This window comes from Dermacentor variabilis, chromosome 5 (assembly GCF_050947875.1).
Source record: "Dermacentor variabilis isolate Ectoservices chromosome 5, ASM5094787v1, whole genome shotgun sequence".
NCBI lineage: Eukaryota > Metazoa > Arthropoda > Arachnida > Ixodida > Ixodidae > Dermacentor > Dermacentor variabilis.
The window spans coordinates 145,901,605-145,925,836 of record NC_134572.1 but is presented as its reverse complement, the minus strand read 5'-3'; the positions used below and the strand labels follow the sequence as shown (position 1 = coordinate 145,925,836).

At 48.8% G+C, this 24,232-nt stretch overlaps 1 long non-coding RNA gene across 1 annotated transcript in view; it reads left to right on the top strand.

The window, feature by feature from the left end:
• Positions 1-11,018: 11,018 nt before the first annotated feature.
• The window catches only part of LOC142581992 (uncharacterized), a 137,773-nt gene continuing 124,559 nt past the window's right edge, over positions 11,019-24,232 (top strand). Inside the window, exon 1 of the long non-coding RNA XR_012828344.1 lies at positions 11,019-11,488. This is a non-coding gene — a long non-coding RNA (uncharacterized LOC142581992). The remainder of the gene's footprint in view (positions 11,489-24,232) is intronic.

Here is a 24,232-nt window from a genome sequence, read left to right as displayed (position 1 = left end):
TTAACTTATGGAAGAGTAAGTGCACTCAAATGTTGAATGCTTGACATCTCAAGATCGGTATAGTATGCATACAAAAAGAAAACAATCAATGCAACGGAGAGAGTTCGATAAAAAAACGTGAAAAAAAAGGATTTTTACGCTAAATATACACACAACATAGCCCTAGTTCTAAGAGTTTCAGAAGTAACAGCTGCGTTCGGCAGAACAGGGTATCCAGAACAGTTAAATCTCTATTGCATATTTTCTTCATTTCAACATACCGGATTCTAGCTCGCAAACATATTGAATATATAACAAAAAAAATTTCTCGGATATATATTGATGCTAGACGCAAGGAAGTAACATACCGTGTAGCGTATTTTGTAACAAATCATTACAATTTCCGGTGTTTTCGCCTTTCGTCATTTTCTCAGAGGCCACCAAGCCCACTATGATACTTGTACTGGCAACACGGCGCTGCCTTGCGACTCGAGAAGAATAATGGAAAAACGCAAATGCATCGTTATGAAAACACAGCAATAGCAATTACTTCTGAACTTTAGACAAAAGTCGAAACCGAGTACGAAAAACCGTCCCGAGATCTTTTTTATTGGATATAAGGCTTAAGAACTAGCATTCTGATGTAAGTGTTGTCAAAAACTAACACGAAATTGTCGGGGTATTTATTTATTATATATAATATTTATTTATTTATTTATTTATTTATTTATTTATTTATTTATTTATTTATTTATTTATCTATTTATTTATTAAACTTTTGGATGAAGGGAGAAGTGCTGGCAATTGTATTGTCGCCAACTAAATTTATATCAAAGAAATTACAACATGTATTGCCGTTAGGGCATTCTGGCAATAAAGCAGTTTTCGAGAAGATTCGTACATAGTGTATGGGATATAACGAAAACAAAAGCAATAAAATGGGCGTGTTCTGCAGTTTTTCGGATTGGACACGAGCCAATAAGGCGCCGATACATAAAGTTCACGATTCAGTAAGAAATAAAAATTACTGAGTGTAATGAAATCAAGTAAATGAAAGACACACACGCATACCCCCCCCCCCCTCCCCACCCAGGCACGCACAGCGGGAGAGAGCAAGAGAGAAAAATCAGCGCGTTAGCAGAATTCGCCGAAACAACCAAAATTTCGCCAATGTTCTATCTTGGATAAAACAAACGCAAGCAAGTTAGCGCTCACTAAAACACGCTTCCCCCCCCCCTATATCAATACCTCGTATGGTGCTGGCATGGTATAGGCTTGTGCTGATTAACTTGGGACCCGCATTATCGTTAGCAGCGGTTCGAAATAGCACTTCCGTGTCATTTCCTTTCAATGGTTGCTGTACATTGTGATATTCCGTTCGCGTGTCATCTGTCCGTGATGTACAGTGCGGGTACATAAAAGACCGTATTGAAAAAAAAAAAAAACGCCCGCTCTCTTATTTTGCGAATTCGGCCATGAAATCACAGGCGTTAGGGTGGCCCAGAGTACGGGTGCGCTGGAAGCGCACGGCAGTAATAGCAGCCGTTTGATTAAAGAGGCCCACTACTGTATAAAACAAGCCATCATACACGTTCTCACCCTCACGCCTACCGTACCCCTCCCGTTCCCATCACCTCGCCTCCTTCCCCCCCCCCTCCCCGCAGAAAAACATAGCCAAAAATTTTGTCACAAGGAAGCAAAGGGACAGCAAAGAGTAAAACTTTATTGCTCGCTGCTCCCGAATGCGCGTCGAGCGGCAACATAAACACGCCGCCTCGTTCGCGCACGCTTTATGAATCCGAGGCCCTCCCGTTTTTATCGGCGTCGCATCGCTTCACACGCGGCATCGGACTCGCCCTCTGCATAATGCAGCAGCGACGCGCGTGTACCGTGTACTGTACGATCTCGAATCGGCGCGCGCGAGCCTCTGCGTATGATATACACTGAAAGATGAATGCATGGCGGCGGTGTATAACTGGCCGTGTCGACCCAGAGGGCGCCTCGCGCCAGCCAGCCCGGGAGGTCTCGAGTTGCTCACTCGTTCGGCTACGGCTACGGCTACTGCCTCCCGGGCGAAAACTCGGGCAGACAGGCGAAGTTCGCCCTCGGGTCGGCGAACTGCGGGCACTTTTAAAATAGTTTCTCCTGCACGGTTCGGCCTCCGGTAGCCGTCTTACGTTATCGGAGCCGAGATAGAGAGAGAGAGAGAGAAGCGCCCCGTATGGTGTATCTCCTACAAGGATGTACGTGCAACTATGGGCAGACCTGAGACGTGTATCGCTCCCGTGTCACCTGTCCCGGCACAGGCTACATCGCGACGAACCGTGGCGAGAAGCTTCGCGCGCTGTTATAAAATTAGCACCTCCGCGGCAGTCGCATATACGCGCTTCGCGTACACAAGAGAGAGAGAGAGAGAGAGAGAGAGAGAGGGTTTTCTTCTTTTCCGCGGCACAGATGCGAGTTCGGGAGCAGAGTTGGAGCTGAGCTGGGCGATGGGGGGGGGGGGGGGGGGGAGGGCATGCTCCCGCTGGTGTAATTTGCGACTTACTCGAGCTTGAACCGATGGTGGCGTTTCTAATCGGTAATCTCCGTTCTGCGAGGTTCTGCCCCCGCCACGACCCACCCTCTCCCGAGAGACCCGTGAACCGAGGCGCCGTGTACGCGACGGGTTCCTCCCCTCTAATGTCAAGGGTGGAATCGTTCTGCCTCGTGTCTTATAGCAATGCATTCTTTCCGGGTTTTCTGTTTTTGTCGGCTCGATTTTCTGTTCGTGTTCTTCCGTCTTTCTTTTTTTTTTTTTTCTGTACATCCCGGCTCATTCGTAAGGTTTCTGTCTTTTTATAGCTCTGCCGTCGTTCTCGTAATGCGCGCGTTATGTGCCGCCGCCATATCGCGAATGTATCTGCACTTGCCGGAGAGCGTCATGCTTTTTCGCAAAGCCTATTTGCACTTACGTTGATGTTACGGCTATCACGACGGCAAACGTTCCCATCAAAGTACACGTCTGCAGAAGTGCGTCGTCCGATGTATCGCGCTGATTGCTGGCGAACAAACAGCTCTTGCTCGTCGCCAAGAGACAAACTCTATGTACCGCAAACCCCTTGGGTATGTTGGTGTTTCCATCATTTGTTTCCTCGCGAATACTTCTTCGACTGCATTTGTGAAAGTAGTGGACAAACCACGTTTTAAATCCTTTAGGCATAGAGAGAGAGAGAGAGAAGGGAAGACGGAAAGGCAGGGAGGTTAACCAGACTGAGTCCAGTTTGCTACCCTACACGTGGGGAGGGGAATGGGGAGTGAAAGAGGGAGAAAGAGAACTTAGGTGTAGGATGTCTATAGTCGGGCACTCAAGTCTGTTGCCCTCAGGTAGCGAAAAAGCGCTCGAACTGCTTTCTGGGCCAACTTTAGGCATAGCGTTTCTTGCTACATAATAGGGGGAAATCTGGCGCCACGGTCTATGTGAGTTTCCTGACTTGGTGCTGGGGCCCTCCATACGCGTGCGCGAACTCACCGCGTCTTTCCTTCACCCTCTCTCCATCTCATCTCTAAATCCTCCCCCCCCCCCCCCCCAGCGTAGGATTGCCGACCAGATGCATTTATGGTTAACATTCCTGTGTTCTCCCTTTGTCACTTTCGCTTCCGCCTCCCCCAAGAGGAAACTTTAGCTCGGTCCCAACTCCGATGCCATCTATTCAGATGCATGGAAAACGCAGAAATGCTTTTCTGAGACAACCTCTGAACAGATTTTATAAAACTTGTTCGAGAAAGAAAGTTAAATTCTAGTTACTGTTGAAGCAGAATTTTGATTTAGGGCCTGAATGATACAAAATGAATTTTCAAAACTTGGTAAGCCTGAAAAAAAAATATAGAAGCACGAAGTTTACAAATTCGTAGCGCTACACCAAAAATAGATATCGCAGTACTGTAAACTGCATTCATTAGATCATCCAAAGCGGTTAAATTTGATATATCATTTATATATTACGTGAATTTGTTACATTGTTTCCAAGGATGTTGTGAAAGTTATATTCACATATTATTGGTTTATTTGAGATCCATGTATTGTATATAAATTTGGACCGCTTTAAATGCACCATTAGGTGCAATTTACAGAATTGTGATATAATTTTTCATTGCTGAGTTATCGAGCTGTAAGTTTGATAGTTTCATTCTCTGAAAATTTGCGATTTTTGACAACTACATATGAAAGTTGACGACATAAATTAAAAATTTGCAACAAATAATCACTACATTTTTTCAGCTTTACATTCAACATTCATTTCACAGTCAACAAACTTCATCAAGTTTGGTGCAATGGCTGCCGAGAAAGAACGATTTCTCCTTTCCCTTGTATTTATATGTAGAAGCTCCCGAGCTAAAGCTTCCTCTTAACGGGCGGTGGTGTGCCGCCATGGGAATGCCCGGATGTGGGTACGCGAGACTCGAATGTATCTTGAACTAAAAAAATAGTCGTGGCTGCACAGACTTTCCTAAAACAACAGATTAATAAAAGAAGCATGCGTTCACCCATACGATACCTTTCTATCATTGGCACTCTGAACTTCTTTCTTCCTTCTCCTCTTTCAATCCCTTTTTCCCCTTTCCCCAGTGCAGGGTAGCCTACCGGGCTCAGCCAAGTTAACCTCCCAGCCTTTCCCTTACGACCTGTCCCTTCTCCCTCTCTCTTTGACACATATTTCAAACATAGGTTGCGGTGGCCGTATATACAGTGTGTCGCTACGTTCCTTCAATCCTAATCACATTAACGTCGACATTCATCGCGGGATGTGAGATGTTGCGAGATCTCACCAATCGGCCGCGTCGGCGTCGGCTGACGACAGTGTTCCCGGCAATGTGATAAGCTAGCGTACTTGATCACTCTGTGGAGAATAGTGTCGCTGGTAGACCCAGATGTGTCCGGTGCTGGTTATTGGAAATCTCGCGAAAGGGATTGTGCCTCCGAAGACGAACGGTCGGGAGTGAGTTCATTGACCCTAACACAGGCGCAGCATGCATTGGGAATGCATTGGCGGCGGCCTTTTCGAGGCGCATGCCTGCGTGCAGCTGTGTTGCGGAGCAGCCGCCAGCGTGGCTGTGCGCTTTCGTTTTTATCGGTAGTTCTGTTCTGGACGCCGTCAACTTCAGCCATTTCGTCAAATTTTGTCATGTGGGCGTTTTCAGCCAATCAGAGACGCCGGCCATGTGGGTCAATCAGAGGAGACAAGGTGGCAGATTTCACAATATGGCGGAATTCTACATAGTCAAGGATGAGAGAGAGAGAGAGATAGAGCAAATAATAAATGAAAGGTAGGGAGGTTAAGGTTCTGCATGTGCTTGTCCCCTGAGGATATTGAAAAAAGTGGCACTTTGCTGTTGCTGCGACAAATACCACACATGCTTCGAAACCTTTGGTAAGGCGTACATTGTTTCGTGACACGAGCGACAGTGAACTGAAGACGTGTAATGCGCCGTCTAGAATACGTTCGCATCCGATGCCTTAGAAAACATAGCAGCCGCGTTTGATGACAACATTGCTGATTGCGATAGTGGATGCCGGCACCGCGATTGTGTAGCGATCTCTTTTACGATACTGTTCCTTTTTTCGCGCTTCGGCAGTATTCGGAGCGTCGCCGGCCCCACGTTATCAATGGGATCAGTCGGCATTGAATTGTGGATGATGCGACTGGCATGGAATTGAGCGGAAGTCATCGCTGCAAAATCTTCGCAAGGGATAGTTCTTTTTTTTTTTTTTTGCTATGTGGCACGCAACTTATCGTAGTGGTTATCGAAATAAAAGTGTTACGCAATATCGACGAACATCTTGCTTACGCTGTCGAAGCCGTGCTGTCAATGTCGCCAATTCCCCTTTTGACATTTCCACGAAGAAAATGAAAATGGGAGTCTGCAGACCGTAGATAGGAAAACATTCCAGTCTGGAGAGGCCAGCGACGTGCTTGTTGCCAACATTTGGCAAGACATAACCAATAAATTAGTTAATCTACTCTAATTAACTATTCGCTGCGACATGCACGTACTGACATAAAAAGAAAACGGAACAGCAGCGTAACGAGAATAAAGAGAAGCCGCGCCACTGCGCGCATCATCGAATTTACCGCGCACAACAAGAGCTATACCGGAGGGTACGCTTCATATTTCATCGTGGCACGACTCACTTCCCCCTGGCGGGACGATGTCGCGGCAAGACACATCGGGCCCTGCGCCGCAGCCAGCCACTGGCTCCGACAGAGGCTCCCAAGCGGATCGCCGCTTATCGTTGACGTTGTTGGCGTTGTTGTTGTTTCTCTCTCTCTCTTCTTACTCTCTTAACGGCCGTGCTTTTTCTCGGCGCATCCGAGCGTTCGCTTCAGCGGTGACGCATTATGCAAGCGTGCTCGCCCGCTTCGGTTGAAGGCGCGCTGTCGTCCGCACGGGCCTACTCGCTCGGGACCGCGTGGCCGACGCTCGTCAACCAGCGTCTCGCGTCAACCAGCCAAGTCGGTGTCATACGACGCCACTCCACCCCCCCCCCCCCGCCCAACTGCTACGGTGGGCTGTGTCTCAGCGCGTAATCCAGAAAACGGGGTCAATAGTATTCAACCGCAGCGGGGCTCATTGATTTCGTGCAGCTCTTTTTCCCGCGCTGCGGGGTTGTAGAGGCTTCCTTTCAGTGCGGCTGCTGTAGAGTGCAGACGAGATCAAAAAGAAAAGAACGCAAGATGACGCGGGGAAAGGCTGTCAGCGTGCTAACCGCGGCGTAAACAAATGCCCCCCGCTCGCCAGATAGCTCCGCTGTCTCAGTCATCCATAGGAAGTGCTTAGAAAGTGCGCGTCGCCTCGGCCTGACCTCTGTTGGCGCGTCGTTTCCGCATCCGCGGAGTTAATGCGGCGGGAGCGGGCCGGAAGAAAACAACCCAAGGAAACTGTCCATCAGTTTCGGCGCTGCTTTAGCGGCCCCGGTTTTTCGGGGCGCGAGCATCTCTGGTGTTCGCGTGTTTGTGCGTGCGCGTATGTTTGTGGGGCGAGCGCGACAGAGGAACCAACCGACTGTGTCGTTTATAATCATGTCATCGTAAGATCACGAGCTTCACATGTATACATGTGCTCGCTCATCCATGTAACTTCTTAATGAGAACGTGGCCCTTCTTTGCTGATGACATACCTATATACATAGACGCATCGCCATAAGAGGAATATATATATATATATGTATATATATATATATGATGTCTTCCTCTCATGGCAGTGCGTATATTTCAGGTCAGGCGAAGAGCTCATCGGGAACTTTGCATTTCTGGTTGTTTGCGATTTCGATGTCCACTAGTCACGTACACACGCGTCAACCATCTGGCGTGAAATATCGCGCCTTTCCATAGCCACAGCGAGCGCTTCGCGATTTTGAATTGTTGTTTGCCTGAAAGCAAAATTTCTTTCCGCCACGCACAGGAGGACGACTATATGTACTCATTGCAAAACCCCAAGGAAGCAACAGATACACACACACACACACAAAAATATTCTTTAGGGGAACCTCCTCGACGTGTTCGTATAAGGAGCATCTCCCTGCGCCTTTCAGTCTGCTTCTGACGACTGTTTTCTTCAGCTTCGTGCGCCTCCGTTCCTCGTTTTTTTTTTTTCTTTTTTGTGTGTGAGTGTGTTCTTTCTTTTCAAGAACTCGGGAACGGCCGTGCACGGGTGGAGGCAAGTCTTTTCTCTCCATTTTCTCCCCCTAACGGGTGTCTTAACGCAACCGCGCCACTTCAGAAGAAGAAACGCGCACCAGCGTCTCCATCCAGACAGTTTCGTGCGAGGCGCCGGCCGCAACGGTGCTTCTTTTGCACCCGAAACGAAGCTCACCAAGGTATACAACCAACTACAACAAAGAGGCAAAAGAAGAAAACGAATAAAAAAAGAACAGGAATTATAAAGAATGAGTGCAGCGGAGGAATCCGAAGGGTGAGAGCCCAGCAGCCACCGGCGGCACAGTTCCGTTCGTCGGCTGCAAACAGTTCCATTTCACGGTTGCTGCTCCGCGCAACGTCGCAAAACAAACGCCGCGTCGTACGTATAGTATACGGTGGTCCACGGGGGGTGGGGAGGCTCGCCGCAACGAAGCGAGGCGCCGCCGAGCACGCTTCCAGCACGCGCCTCTCTCTCTCCTCTCCTTCGAGGGGGGCTTCCGGGCACGGGACGCCTTCGGCCGAATCCCAGGGCGCGCGCGCTGGCCGCTCTTAATCCACGGCGTCACGAAGCTGCGCGCAGGAGAAGCCCACCGAGCGACATGGTGGATTCTTTTTTTTTTTAATTTGCTTTTTTCTTTACGCGGCGTCGCGTCGGTTGTGACCGAGTGTAGCGAGAGGAGGAGGAGAAGGAGGAGGAGGGAGCGTTCTGGGTGTGTGTGTGGGGGGGGGGGGGGGGGGGCGGCTGACTTGTCGGGCATCTCTGCTCGCATTCCCGTCACCCTTGGCGCGCCAGCCTCGTCGTATCACCTGTCGCGACGTTAGCTGAAACTGCATATCGTACGCCCGTTCTTTAAACAAAAAATGGGGGGGGGGGGGGGTGAAGTGTAAATACAAAAGAGGTGAGCAGGGAGAAATAGGAGGATAAATAAATTGCGGGGTTTAACAACCCGAAACTGCGGCACAGGATATTACGAGGGACGCCGTACGGTGGAGTGTTGCGAATTAATTATGACCATCTTGAGCTTTTTAACGAGCATATATAAATCGTATAAGGACGCGAGGGTTTTTCCATTTCGCGCTCAAGCTAAGCATACGCAATCTAAGCACACGATTGAGTTGTTTTTGTTTTGTTCCTGTTTTGTTTTTGTTTTTTACATATCGCGACCGGGGGCGGCCGGGACTCGAACTTGCGACAGCGTGTCTGGTAGCATAACGCCAAGAGAGAGGGAGAGAAAGGCAAAGGAGAGACTGGGAGGCTAAGCAGAGATTAGCTCCGGTTGGCTACCCTGCACCGGGGGAGAGGAGAAGGGGCGCGAAAGGTGAGAGAGAGAGAAAGAATGGAAAAAAAAATTACCGACGATTACGTTACTTCCTAATGCGAAGTTTGAGCGCAGCAAATAAGCTGTTTCACCTTTTCGATAGATTGAGGCAAAGAAATCGAGCAACACATGTATGCGCTATCACAGAATTTTTTTTTTTATTTTTCACACGTATTCCTTTAACAAAGACTCCACTAACAGTTCTTGACAGTCATGAAGGAAGCTTTGTGGTCGGAGAAATAGACTGATATATGTTCGACTTGGTACACCAATGCTTGATTCTCAAAGACGAGATCTATACAAGTGCCTCGCGAGGTTGTCACAGCCGTGGGACGCGTTACGAGCGAGAGGAACGGGATGTTCTCCCGCATAAGTGTTAGGAAATTGCTGTTTGTCTTTATGTCAAGCCGCCACCGATCTGGCTCTCTGATTGCCACCGCACAGGGCGAACGGCAGCGGCAATTTCGGCTCAGGCGGTGCACATATACAGATCCGCCGCCACCGATCTGGCTCTCTGATTGCCACCGCACAGGGGTTGCATTGGAGGAGGAGCGAAGAAAGGAATTAAGTTCGAGCCGGCGCTTTGACAACCGGAGACTCGCGTGCATCATGCTTTAATGAAAGACGCCGACAGCATTTTTTTTACTTCCACGTGCATCAGTATCCGGCGCGGAGCGCATTCGCCGAACGTTTTTATTACGTAAGTGAATTTGCTGACTGGCAGGCCCGCTCTTTATGATAGCCTCCGTCATACGGACACCATCGCGGCGGCAATGATGGATCGCGGATGGTACTGGCTTGAGCCGTGCGAGAACTCTATGAAATTAGGATAAACTACAGTAAAGTGCGTCAGACGGAGGTTGGCCGACGTTAGGTAGGTGTACCTATTTTTGTCAAAGGTGGCCTTGTCATCATTGGCGAGTTAGATTTAACGGCTCAGTAGGGTTACGCCACGTGTAGTTGCTGTTGCTGGCGGTTATTTATCCCATGTGACTTCACTCTACTAACCCGTTAAACCTAACACCCCATTGACAAGGCCGTCTTTGACACAGGCAGGCCCACCTATCGAAACGCCTGCCAGCCCCTATCTGAGGCAGTTTTACCCCTGTTTACACAACTTCTATCCCACAGTGTGTTTCCATCTATCGGACCCCATCTTGATTGTGAATACGGGAAAGTTATTCTTGTTGAACTCTGGTCTGAAATAGGGCGTACAAATTTAGCATGGCAGTTTTACGAAGTCATCCAAAGGTCATAAAGAAACTTCTTCGTATGTATACCATTTCAGTATGGGATCCTTCGAATTCACTCGCGCCCCTACAGAGACGTGCGCGTTGTGGAAGCCGGGAGATGGCAACAGCTTTTGTTCTGTGCCGTCCTTTAGGCACAAAGACAAACGAGCCTCTTCCGTAAGGCACACCGTGCAACAGACCGAGACGGGCCGTCATCGCCGTTCTCCTCCGGCATCGCACGCAATTCCGAGAAGACGGAAACGGAGCATCAGGCTCGAGCAGGCACGCAGGCGTCGGCACCTCGTTGCGAGACAGCTTTCTTCTCCTTCTTCCGTGAAAAGGGTAATGTCTTTATCGCGCCAGATGCCGTCTCCGGGCGACAGATTTCCTCGCTCCGGGACGTGCACGGTGACCCAAACGCGCGAGGCCCACGGGATGAGGTGAATAAGGGGCACTACGAACGAGCCCCGCAGAATGACAGCAGGGACGATGACGCTGGCGGGACGACGATCGGGCAAGCAGGCAACGCCGGAACGAGGGGAGAGGGGTCCCGAATGCACGCGACGAAGGAGGAGGGAGGGAGGGGGGGGGGGACAACGACGACGACGTCCCGGGCCAAATCGCGGGGCCTCCGAACGCGCAAGCATGCGAACCACGCAACGGCAGCAGCCTTGCGGCAAGGCTGTCGCGTGAGGGCGCCAGGAGTCGAGGGAACGAACGAGAGGAAGGGAGGTCGCGCGGCGTCCCGACCTCCTCTCCCGAGGGCCGCGCACCGTGCTCGCGTGAGGAGCGTCGCAGTGTCGGCCAGGAAGCCCGCTCGGCTCGAAGCAGCCGGTGCCGGTGGTTTGTGCGGTGCTCCCCGTCGCACGTCCGACAACATCGCTCGCCTCTCTGCGCTTCCGGGCGACCCGGGAGAGAAACTTGCGTCGTTGCTTGGTCGCTCGCCCTTCTTTCCCGCGTGTGCTTCCCGAGGTTCGGCCCCTTTGCCGTTGGACGGGCAGGACGTGTCCCGTTCGTCGCGGGCATCCTTGGGTGCCCACCCGCCGAGGCGTCTCGTCGCCACCTGACTGAGGAGAGCCACCGAGCGCGGCAGCGTGTCCTAGAGTGCGGATCGTGCGCCCGTTTGGTCGCGTACGTTCGAGTTTTTTTTGTGCTGCAGGGAACAGTCCCTTCGCAAAGCATGGTGACAGTGTGACACGTACGCATCTCGCGAACCACGTCGAGAAACAGTGCGCTGCTATTCGCCCAGGCGTCTACGTTGACGGATCGGTGGACGCAGGTGAGTCTCGGCTGTCTTGTGCTGTGGAAGTGTTGACGCCCCCCCACCTCTGCCTACAACTTCTGGTTGTTTTTCTGTTCGTGTGTTTAGCTTGAAAGAGCTCGAGCACGTGCTATCCTGCTACCGGTGCCTGCGTGTGTTTGTGCGCGAGTGTGCCTGCAGGGCATGCGGCGAGCACGTAGAGTGACACATTTGATGTCGTTCTGTTGTTTATCCGTATGTTGTGTCCTCACCTTGTCCGTGTGGTTTCGATACGTTGAACCCTTCTCCGCCTGTGTTTCTTTGTTGTCGAGTTGTATGGTGCCCATGCAAGTATTCTTGACATGTTATCTGCGGTGTACCGCATGCCTCTTACTGCTTCCGATTGCAAACCCCAAGTATTTTGGAGCAGGAACCGCTTTTGTACAGGGCCGTGGAACTCGCGCCTTGAAGCAACGAAGATGCGTCTGCGCCGTGTCATATTCTCGATTTTGTGACCTTAACGCCCCACATACTTATTCATTCACTATTGATACGCTGATAACTGCTTTTGTTTGCTTGCTGAAACTTTTTAAAGGGCACATTAAAGGGGAACACTAAGTTTAGACCGACGACGTATTCTTTCAAAACGTTGTATTCGTTAATTTCGCGATAATATTTTGATAATGAAAAGACGATACCAACGTTAAAATTCAGTTTCCTAAATTTTGGGCCGAAACCCCAAACCCTGCACGTCGGTATACCGTCGTGGTTTTCAAACTATTATAATTATTATTTTTGTATTTGAGCAGTTGATGACCCAGTAAGAGTTTTTGAAACTTGCTAAGCCTGCAGTTTTCGGCTCTTTTAGAATGCAATGCCGTGCCATCGATACGGATGATAAACTAGGCGCAAGCAGACGCCGTCAGTGTGGGGAACTTGAAGCCTGCGTCAACACCCGCCTCGCACTTTTCGCCGTTAGTGTCTTATACCAAGCCCCTTCTTTTGGCAAGAGTGGCTTTCTTTTTAAATATTGTAGCAGGCGAATTCACTGGCACACCTCAAATAATCTTTTTACTTAGTGTCCGTAACGCACAACGGACAAAGCAAATGCGAGGCGGTCACCGCTGTTTCGAGTACACTATCCACGACTGGTGGTCTATGCCAGCTAGCCCGAAGCCATGCGCCGTCTGCTTCTTGGCCTTTCCAAGGAGCAGACGGCGTTTACATGGGACCATTCGTCCCATTTAAACTTTTACGATGCCTCCTAGACAATGTCTCTCCTGTGAAGCTGTCTGAACAAACTGAAGTTCACTGTAAAGTGCGATTGTTTCAAAACTAGCAGGCTCCCTACTAACGAGTGTCCGAACAATCGACAACTGCTCTCGTTATATCGCGTATTGTTTTCTTGTCCTCATCGATTCGCCCTGTAGCATCGTCAGGTGATCCGCGTTTTCTTTCTCAGTCACTGGGAAACGTTGTGCCTGGCACATAAGCCATAGAAATATCGAGTAGCGGTCTGCTAATGAGAAAGAATAATAATGAGGGCCAAGTGGGCGCCGGGGAAGGACACGGCGGTCGTCTCGCATTTATTTGGCAACGGATAAATTAAGTCAAAAGCGAGGCGAAGCAAGTCCAACATGGTGAGATTGATCCGCCTGCACTGCTGTGCGCTCCTCACTTGCAAAAGCGCTCTCGTCGCATGTAGCCACGGAATACCAACGAGACTTCGATTCTCTACGCACACGCTTTGCGTAACTGTAAAGGACTGTCGTTGAACTGGAGGGCAAGTATACCTACCAGAGAGCGAAGCAACGGGGCACCCGTAACATAACACCAGTTTTCTTTTTCTTTTTTTCACTATCGCTCGCTCGATCGCCTATGTGCGTCGTTTTGCAAAAGCGTTGAGCCGTCGAGCTTCGATGCTGGTGTTGTGTAAAGCAGTGGCTGCACCCCCCCCCCCCATTTCTGTCTCTCCTTTCTCGCTGTTATGAAGTATGCTTTATCAATGTCCCAGTTCGATACCTTTGACGTCGCGTTTTACATAAGCATTGTAACTTCTCTTGTAACTGTCATATAGCTTACCCAGGCCAATCAATCTAGAGCGCGGTCGATTCTTGCAGCGGCTAAGTGCAAAAAACCCCCGTGTCCCCGGCATCCGGAGTCCCCCCCACTACGAAGTGCTTCATAGTAGTATCCTTGTTTTGGCATGTAAAACACCCTATAATCCAATTCGCGGTCGATTCGATGTATCCGAGTTCTTTATAAGCGGACGCTAACGCAAACCCGACATACGCAGCCCTTCACTGTTCTCCACACAGCGGCGCAAGTAGTGTGGGAACGTCAGTCGGGGGTCGCGCCAATATATTAACTCTAGGGGTGCCGTGTTCACAGAGAGCACATTTGTGAATGTCTCGGGAATACAGTTATACTCGAAAGCGCGTGGGTTGCTGCTCAGCGCGCGATGTGGATGCTATTTGAGCAGCGTTTAGCCGTACGCTCTGAGGCTGTACGTTGAATGGTATGAAAAAACTGGCATTGTAACAGAAGCGAAAACACGAGAGTGGTAGATAGAAAATCACAATGTAGTGCTTTTTTTCTACTGTACTCTGTCTCGGAATAATCTGTCGCAGGGGTGGAAGCTACATACGAGGCGAGCCATCAACGCATTGAGAAGGCGACGCCATCGCGCGAAGGAAGAAGGAACGCGCGGCGTAGGGATACACGCATTCACACGATTAGCGCTCGCAGTTGGCAAACGTGAGGGAACTTAGCTGACGTCGTCTTCTGCGCCTTCGTGCGTGGTTGCGTCTTAATATGCCCTTCGGGCGCAAGGCTTGTACTGCAGTGCTACCTTTGTCAAACGGGTAGATACAGGACACTCTTATTTTATAGAGGAGTGTAATCGGTCTTGCTTGTCACTGCAGACTTCCAGACAATGCGGAAAAAGAAAAGGGAACAACAGAGTAGCTCTTAATGTCGGCGTCCTTATAGCCCAAGTTAGTTCTTTGTAGGCTGTGCGCGGAGTGCTTTTCAAGCGTTTCTGTCGGGCGGTACATTTACTCGACTACAAGACTGTCTTCACGTGCTAACGTGCTTAATGTATAGCTCGGCGTTTCTTTTATGTTTTTTTGTTTGTCCTAGTTTGAAGAGGGGGTAGGGGCATCGGTCACCGCGACCTGTATTTGTCACAAAGGAAAACGGCGCCAGCAGTGTCTTTTCATCGTTAATGTGCCGTTTTTCTCGCGGGGTCCCGAATCGCTTAAATTAGTAAAGCTGGCAACCGAGCAAGATAGTTTCCGGTAAGGGACGGAGTGTCGCGAACCCCTTCTGTTCGTAAATATTGCTACGTGCTACTCGAAGAAGATGATGTCGACATCTGGATTTAGTCGGACGTACCCATAAGCGGCCTCTGGCTGATCTGAGGCCGACGTGCCGTGCTAGATGTTGGCTGGCTTCCATATTGGCCAGTGCTTCCAACCCCTTGTAAATACAACCTTGTAACTACTTTCCCTACAGCGCTTCCACGTAACATTTATTTGGTGGATGTGCTGGTCTCTATATGCATACGGTTTGCGTCCACGCTTTGCATATAAAATCGACTGCCTTTGACCTGCTGATGCTAATACACCGGCCATCATTGCCAATGTGGGCTGAAGTCATTGCTATACCATGCGATTGTCGAACGCGTGACCCAAACGCCCCGCCCCAAAAAAACGGGTATTACTGTCAAGGTTGCTCGTGTAGTCCACCTCTCCTCAGGACAGCCGAGCTTAGAGGCAAAGCGCATCGGTTTAAACCGCGACTAATGATCGTACGGGGAGAAACGGTACACGGTGCTGCGATCGAGGGCGTCCCCATCGATTCGCGGTGCGCGTCTCGCCGAAGCGAAACACTTCGGACTTTGACAACTCGCATTTGCTTCTGCTTCTGAGTCATCGCATGCCCGTGCCGCAGGGTTTGACGTGCGGATATGATGATGCCTCCGGTATATGTCGGCTGGCTAATGACCCGGGCGCCTTCGTTGCTGCGTATCATATTTGGCCGACCGGTGGACAAAGGCGATTAGAGTTCAAAGCCAGAAGGTGATGTCACTGCGCAGGTACAGTCACCGTCATACTTAACCCGAACACACCTTAAGCGCCTTCTTGCTTCTCCTGCGGACGTTGCTGCTGATTTCGAGTTGGAGTGGCTTGAATGTGGTAGCTTAACGCAGATACCTTCGAAAGCATTTGATTTGTGCTCCGTACAGTTCGTATTTGTTAAGGCAAAGCCGCTATAGGTCTGTTTGGATTTTTCGGGTTTGGTCTGGAGGCGACTGTCATACCGCTCACGTACTTCGCGCTCCATTTATTTACTTTTACCCCTTCTCTCCCCCCCTCCCCTTTTAACACCTCTGCAATGCCAGAAGTCGTTGCAACAATTGGAGCCACTTCTACCGTGTCAAAAATAATGACCGCTGTGGCTTAACACAAAGAGAAAGAGAAGTGAGACGGGAAAGGCTTCTGGTGTGCATTCTCAGGCTACAGATACGGAGCAACGGGGATGTCGTAATGACATTTCTCTTTTTCAAAGTAATTTTGACCACCTGGCGCGGCCTTTACGTCAGCCGAAGTGCTTGCACTTTTACGCGCGACTCCCCCTGTACCGGCGGCTTCCACATACGCACTGAGAGACCAGCCCAGCGCTACAGATATCGCGCTTTCGCTCTGCGATCACTCTTTCTTCAGGAAAAGTCATTGGCTGTGTAGACGTTGATGCGCGAATTTAGATTTGCTTTGTATGGTTAAACGCCAAATAGTGATGCATAGAGTAACGATAATGGGAAGATATAAAAAATCTGGTTGAAAAAGAAGGCCGTCATATCGAAGAAGTAACGCGGAATGCTTCTGCACAGGATAGAAAACTTGAAGCCTGAAACTGATAGGACCAGTGGCAGAAGCACGTTTGGCTTGATATACTGGACTACGTGAAAATAGAAAAAAAAGAGCGCTCTTACATCAAACTGGTGTTCTTTTTTTTTTTCTGTAGCGGTGTACTACGTCACTATTGTCACTTTTCTTTGTAACGCGTTAACCTTCTGTACAAGTTTCCCGCTTAATGGAAAACTCATGCCTTACTTATGCTTACATTTAGTCTACACAAGGGAAGCTATTATAGAAAATCCTGTTCGTAGTTGTAGTTCGCCTCTTTTTCTATCTTTTTTTCTTTCATTTTTTTTTTTCATCGTTCTTCAATTTACGCGTGCACATTCTTACGATCGGCTGCGTCAGTCGACGTGTAACTTAAGTGCAACTTTTTTCCGGACACTTCGTGTCTCACCGTATCAAATTCAATTGGGCCAACGTATTAGATATCGTACGTGCTTCGTTTAATGAATGCGGTCGCCGAACGAGGCAGCTGGAACTTTTCTCAGGCATGTCGCCGCTCCTGAATCGGACAAAGATGCCGTTAATAAGCCGGCGTATTTCTTTTTCTTTATCCGGATTCAGACAACCCTGCGGGGAGGAATTAGACCGCGTGCTTATTAAATTAGGAGAAATTTCTTCGTTCTGAATTCTCTTTCGCCATCATCGCGTCCTTTGTGGTGTTTATAGAGGAATCCGACCTGCTTGAGTATACGTATCTTCCGGAAAAAAAAAAAGAAGAAAGAAATGGAAGAAACATTATCAGGCAGGCGATTTCAGCCGTTACTGCTACTCACATTGTCGCTGTCTTTTAGTTCGTTATTCCAAGTGTCGGAAGTATTAGAGCGATGCAACGAATTGTGTGTCTCACTGGAAAGAGAGAAATATTTCTCCCCATTTTTTTTAAGCACTCCGTGCTCTCTGTTTCGAGCGATACGAACCCGCAATTTGTTGAATTGAACCGAATTATGTGGTTTTACGTGCCAAAACCGCGATTTGATTGTGAGGCACGCCGTAGTGGGAGATTCCGGATTAATTTTTCACCACCAGGAGATCTTTAACGTGCACCGAAATGCACGAGACGCGGGAGGTTTTTGTTTCGCCCCCGTCGAGATGCGGCCACCGCGGTCGAGATTTGAACCCACGACCTCGCGCTTAGCAGCGCAGCACCAATAGCAGCTAAGCCACCGCGGTGTATCTGCCCCAATTTTTTTTTCCTTTACCGTGAACACAGTACACTAAAAACAAAATAAATAACGTCGTTTGTTAGCCAGAAGGAGAAGGGAATATGAGGGGTTCGAATTTTCGTTAGTCACAACCATACGAAGCAAGAGACAGTGATTCATCCAGTGGAACCATAAGGGAGATTATCTGTTATCTTTAATTGAAATGTACGCACAATTAGGTAAAGGGAAATGAAAGTGGCCGGAAAGATGACTTTGCCGTAAGGTACCTCATCTGTGGCAAGTTATCTTTTCGTCCACTTTCATTTTCATGTTCTACGTTCATTTGCTACTTCTCTTTCTACTTTTCAACTAAACATAACAAGTAATTTCCGCTGTTCACTGTTTTGTTGCTCTGTAGTCAATTTTATAGCCGCGTACGTCTTGAAAGGAACACAGGAGAGTTTTTCTGATGGTGTGAAATATTGCGTAATAACTTTAGAGGGAACGTAGGCTATTTGAGAGCCTGTTATTGCGCGATACAGTTAAAATGTTTACGGTGCTTTTTTCTCTTACAATCGAGCGCACCTTCTCACCTCGCTCTGTGCATATGGCATATAGCCCTGTCAAGACAACACCTTGTCATGTAGAAACCAGAAAGACAGCGCCGTTGGTACGCAAGTCCTCTTCCCGTTAGAGTCGTTCAAACTCAGGATAAGTCAACTGTCACATATACCATTGGACTCCTATTAAAGACGAAGTATATTCCGAGCTTCTCCCCAGCCTGGGATCAATACCAAGTTTTGCTTCGGCGCAAAACTTTATGGTGCCTGTTTTTCACGCACTGAGCTATACAACCTTGTCACTCGAGAAAAAGAAAATGACGTCGTCACGGCCATTCTATCTAACAAGGTATATTTGCTTGTTGCTGGTTTAGCTTTCACCTTAAGCAAGAGAGTGTTTGGATCCCATTACGTTCGGCATGTGCAACGGCATTGCGAAACAGTCCGCCGTTCGTGCTATTGCGAAAGCCCCAGGGCAGAGGTATTGGTTTCCCAACCCGTTTCTCGTGCGCCACAATCTGTTTCCGACCTGAATAAGGTGCCCGTGTAGTACTGATTCGAAATTTTATAGCCGCAACTTGCGCCGCCTTCGTATATAGACCCTTGCTTACTGTGGCTCTACGATACTTCACGATCCTTCACAGTAGCGACGTGTCTCTTCGTACGCGTCGCTGCTGTTTCAGCGAAAAAAAGATTGTCTCCGCGCCCATCATTCTTTTTTCTTCCTTCCCTGTGTTTCCACTAAAACAGTTATTTTTTGTTGTTGTTTTTCGTTTATCTCCCGAAGCCTTGGTTTTGTGGTTTATGCCCTAGGCAGTTGCGAAACTTTGGCGTTCCCCATTCTTATGCAATTTAACGCCGTCTATAAGGAGCAAGGAAAGGCCTTCGTAAAACACGACATCGCTGTTTCTTGGCGTTGGCACATGAAAACACCAAGTCACGCCCCGATTGATGCCTTAGCGGCTATGTAGCGTTGCGTTAATATGTCGCACCGTCGACTCCCGGCCACGGTATAGATCCGCCCGACCCCTCCCCACCCCCTCCCCGTACCATTACGGCGTGCCTCATAAACAGGCCGTGGTCTTGGCATGTAGGAACCCATGATTTATTTATTTCACTAAAACGCCAAGTAACCGAGTACTGCGCCTGATTGCACTATGGCCCCAACGTCACGCTGAAGAGTACTTTATGAATACTAGCTACTACGGCTTCATATTTCTTTTTCGCATTTCTGAAGAGAGCAGGCGGTGCGTGTTAACTGTTATATGGCGTTCCATATTGCGTGTTTGGTTTTACGAGGTGATCGGCGAAATTTAAAATGTTGTTCGCCTCCTCGGGTTGTTTTCTCAATCCTTTCAGTCCCAGTGGCTCCACTGGCACTTGCGTGATCGAAATGCCCACAAAAATGCGCTTAATTTCTTTTCCAATACAAAAGCTGGTATAATTTAATATATGAGGCTTTCGTTTGCATATAATGGGAACTTTACGCGCACCAGTCGAGTGCTGTTATGAGTGTAATACTGCAAAAAATATTGCGCGTCGCCTCGAGCTCTTCACAAATTTCAGTTAGGAAAGCACTTTCCCAACTTCTTGCGGTTACTTTCTCTTTATTGAGCTTGGAAAAAGAAAAAAAAACAGCTTCGCATTAAGTATGTTAGACGCGGACACGTGCATGTGTCTTGTGTAAATGTCTCAAATTATTACTATTGTAATTAGAATCGTTCAAATAAAATCTCGCCCGTTTAAGTGTTTAGTGTCTCTGATATTTTCTTTATTTTAACCAGGACGACTTCATGTCGAAAGGCTGCGCATTTTCCACTCACGGTTATGGGCTGGAAGGGTTAAGCGATGTCCCAGAGAGGACGCGATAGGCCGGTTTATCGTCGCCAGGGCACGCCGCGATGTGAGTCCGCTCGAGAAAATGTGTGTTTTACCGTTTGTTTCCGTGGAATAAATGAATAAACAACTAGATAACCTGGGGTCATTTGGGGCCTTGTTTACGCGAGAAGCCAGTGAAAGTGTTAAGAGGGACCGTGCTGAAATCGTCGAAACGAGTGATTCTTCGTTGTTGTTGTTGTTGTTTTGTCGGTCCTCGTCATTTCACCTTCTCGAATCCCATCCGCGGCGTTTTCAATGGTTGCGCGAAAAAAAAAAAAAATGCTGATGTCTGGGCGCTTGATTAAGCGGGTGCCGCGTCCTTTGTTTTGTTTTCTAAGAAGCACTTCGGCTGCGTTACCGTTTCATGCCGCCCGCCACTTCCTCCTCTCCAGTTCGCCTCGTACTTTTCCGTATTGTTTCGTAACAAATGACCGGTACATAAATCGCTCGCGAATCGTTTCCATGAGAGGCCTTCTGAGCGTTCGTCTTCATGTTTTTTTTTTTTCCATACTGATTCGTTCACAGACCTGCGCGCGCGTTTGCACGGTGCGTAATACTGCTGCCGATTTCATCTTCCCCATTTCTCTCGCAGCTGGAGGGGAAAATAAGGATCGGGAAGAAAGGGAAGGGAGGGAAACGGGGAACGCAGGCGCAACTTGAATCTCCGACACTGTGGGAAAAAAAAGAGACAGAAAAAGAAAACGAAACAGCAGTAGCGTCTCGCGCGTCGAGGATTTCGATCGTTCGCGGGAGGAGTAATGGCGTGTGTTTCCCGCGTGGAAAACACACGGCCCGGGCAGACGTCGCGAGTGTATCGTTAAATGGGGTCGCCGATAAGGTGCCTGAAAAGGGTTCTCCCGAAACGAGGGGATTCGCTCAACCTGTTCGTTTTGTTTTTCTCGGGCCTCCGGCTTTTGCTGTGAGTGCGCGCGTTATTATTGCACTTTTCGGCCGACTCGTCGGTACGAGGGCTTCCAAGCCGTCGCAACGCTTTAAAAAGAGAGGAAGGGAGAGGAGGAGGAGGAGGAGGAGGGGGTGAGGAAGGGTTCTCTGTCGGTGCTGCCGTTTCGTTCCTTTCGAGCAACGCCACGGCGGCGGCGACGACGATTCGTGGAAGCTTGAACGATTCACTTCAGATCGCACTCGAGATCGCGCCGCTGTCCTCCGTGCCTGCCTGCTTGCTTGCCGGAGAGTCGCCGGCGCTGCACAGCTTGGAGTGTCATCTCCCAGCCGGAGCGCAGTGCGTGGTTTGAATTTTCGCCAGGTCCTCACGCAACTGCCTTGTCGCGCCGCTGTATACTCTCGCCCCTGCGATATATGCCTCCGCCTCTGTGTAGTTCCTCCTCCTCTCTCATCCCGTACAGGTTGTTAAATGCGTTCGAGTCGGGCGATCGGTAGAGCACGTACGAGAGCCTCGTTTCTCTGCCGCCGAGTTACGGCCGTGTTCCCTCTCTGTCTCTCGCTGCATGTTTGTGCCTCCTTCTTTTTTCTTTTACTCCCTACTGCTCTCCTTACACCGGCAGAACGAGTATCATGGCCATTCCGTGTTATATACTTTGTTGCTATTGTATATACTTACGTACTTTCTCTTACTTTGCTACCTATTACATGCTTACTTGTATACTTTGTTGCCTTCTACGATGCGTTAGTGGCGGTCACAAATTCTGAGATGCGCGTCCCCGACCAGGCCCGTATACGGCCGACGCCTCGTTCAGACCTCCTTCGACGGCGACTTTTCTTCAGTGGCGCGTTTACGTATGTACTGGCAAGACAGGCGCGTGAGAGGAATGCAGCCTGTCATTTCAATCTCAGCTCTATTTCCCCCCTCGTCTTTCTTTTTTGTTTTCCCCGCTCACCGTTGTGCTTACGCTTCTATAACCTGAACTCATAATTGCCGCCCTGGATTACCCGACTTAGAGTTAAATGGACATGCCCGCTGTTGTCATATCGCGAAGTATTTTTTGCTCGTGTGAGAGACGGAGAACTGACGAAAGTGCCAATCGGAAGGTGCTGAAAGGCACTCGTATTTCGGGATTGCAATATTATTTCTGTCGCACGCTGATTCGTTGATTCATTGATCCATTTCTCGCTGCCGCTTAATTTCACCTACTCGCGGTTTTCTTTTTTTTTCTTTTTTTTAGCATGCACCACTGTTTCTGATACGCGAGCATCTCTGACCTCGCATCTAATCGTGGTCGGGGCGCAGCAATCGATACTGCCCACTTCGTAAGTCGGCGAGTTATTTCTTCAGTACCAGACTATAGCAATGCCTAATTGTTTCCCAATTTCATGCATGGATATTTCACTGCCACCATCATCCTTTATTGCTCCTCCACATTACCCTCGCCTATGCATTACCCTCTCCCGGCAGTTTAAACCTCTCTCGTCAGAGCCGCGTTTAAACGAATTCTGAAAGCCTGCAGAGCATTTACCTCTCTCGTGCTGCGATAAACGTATTCACTCCAAGAGAGCCCACGTATCGGTAGGCTGCGTGTTTATGAATGAAGAAGAATGGAAAGCGGCATTTGTTTAAGCGCTCGGGGAAAAAGGAAATGTTTGTGCCTCCAAAACACCCGCGTTTCAGCAAAACAAAGTACCGTCTACCCCGTTAACCTCACTCCCCACTGGCGCTGGCACACACTTCTGCACTTCCTCATACCGTTTCTATAGCTCTTATAAGCGCGTGCTTTAAATTTCAATGCCCACTCGATAGTCAAAACACCGAGGCGAGAGGTCCGAGTTCCAAGCTCACCGGCGCCGAAGCCGCACCCCACTTGAACCGAGAAAGAACCCTTTCACGGTCGGCGATGACCCAGTTTATATAGAGAGCCGGGCTTGGCGTCTTTACGCACTCTCTGCTCGGAGGAATACCGCACTACACCTGAACCGCAACGGAATTCTGCGCCCGCCGATTCTTCCCGCCAAAAAAACAGGAAAACTCGGCAATGTATATAGCCCGGCGGTACGTATGGTGTGTATACTCTTTCTTCGCCGCGCATGCAGCCGTCGACGCGCGCAACCTCAACCGCGAGCGAAGCGGCATTGTGCGCCGGTTTTCGTTCTGTACCGTTACTTCTTCTATACGAGTTGCGGGGCGCGCTGAAACGGCGAAGAGTTTAACCGCGTTTCATTCTTTTTTTCCCCACCCGTTCTTTCGCTCTCTTTCCCTCTACTTCCTCCTTCTCCTCCATTGTCCGGAACTCCATTTTTCGACGGCCCTTTTTCGACGTGTCAAACGCATTCGCCGCGTTTTCCGCCGCGATTTCGCCTTTTGCTTCGCCAAATGTGTGAGAGCAGTTCAACTGTTAAACGCGTTATTTATTATTCGGGACCCGCGCCGCAGAAGCGAAGAGAAGGAAGGAGTTGGACGAAACTGCGGCGAGGAGGAAAGCACCGCTGTGTGACTCCAGCCGCTGAACAACCGCCGGGGGCGATTGTGTGCGAAGTCAGTGTTTCCTTATTAATTTAAATTTTATTTATTATCATATATATATATATATATATATATATATATATATATATATATATACATATATTCCATGGGTCTCTGTGTTATTTCTGCCCTTTTGCTCAATCCTCGAGTAATAAACACAAAAAACACGAGACAATACAGGCGTCTATGTGGACTCAGTATTTCTGTGCGCATTTGTACATTTCAATGTGTTTCAAGTTTATCGTGTCGAGTTTGCGAGTATCGACTCTTCTTGGTGGTAATAGTGACTTACTTCCTGTTCCAACAGATCGAAAGAAAAAGCTCGTTGATTCCTAAACCTTATCGTATTTTCTTTCTTTCTACCCTCTCTCTTCGAGGAGGATGTATTTCTCTCTTGGAATCTTACAATAGCTTGTCCGCTCCTTTTCGTGCTTTTTTTCATGTCCACTGTTAAAACAGACTCTTAATGAAAATTCTGCGCGTGTACTGTTATCGTCACGCCAAAGCAGTAAAATTGCAGAGATTATAGCATAAGCGTAAGACGTATTACCGGTGTGATCGCAATTCCAGGGGGGCTCAATTGCACGAACATTTAATACCGAAAATAATAACGAATTTAAGAACGCATTCTTGTGCGGACCAGGCATTCTCTATGGAACATTTAAGAACGCGTTCTTACATTCGTTAGTATTTTCGTTATCAAATGTTCGTGCAAGCCGCCCCAGGAGTCGTTGGGACAGCGTTCCCATTCTTCTCACTTGGCCTACATCTGCATACAGTGTGCTGTAAACTATCGAAACGCTCTTATTTTCACAAACTAGCTGAAACAGAAAAAAAAACTA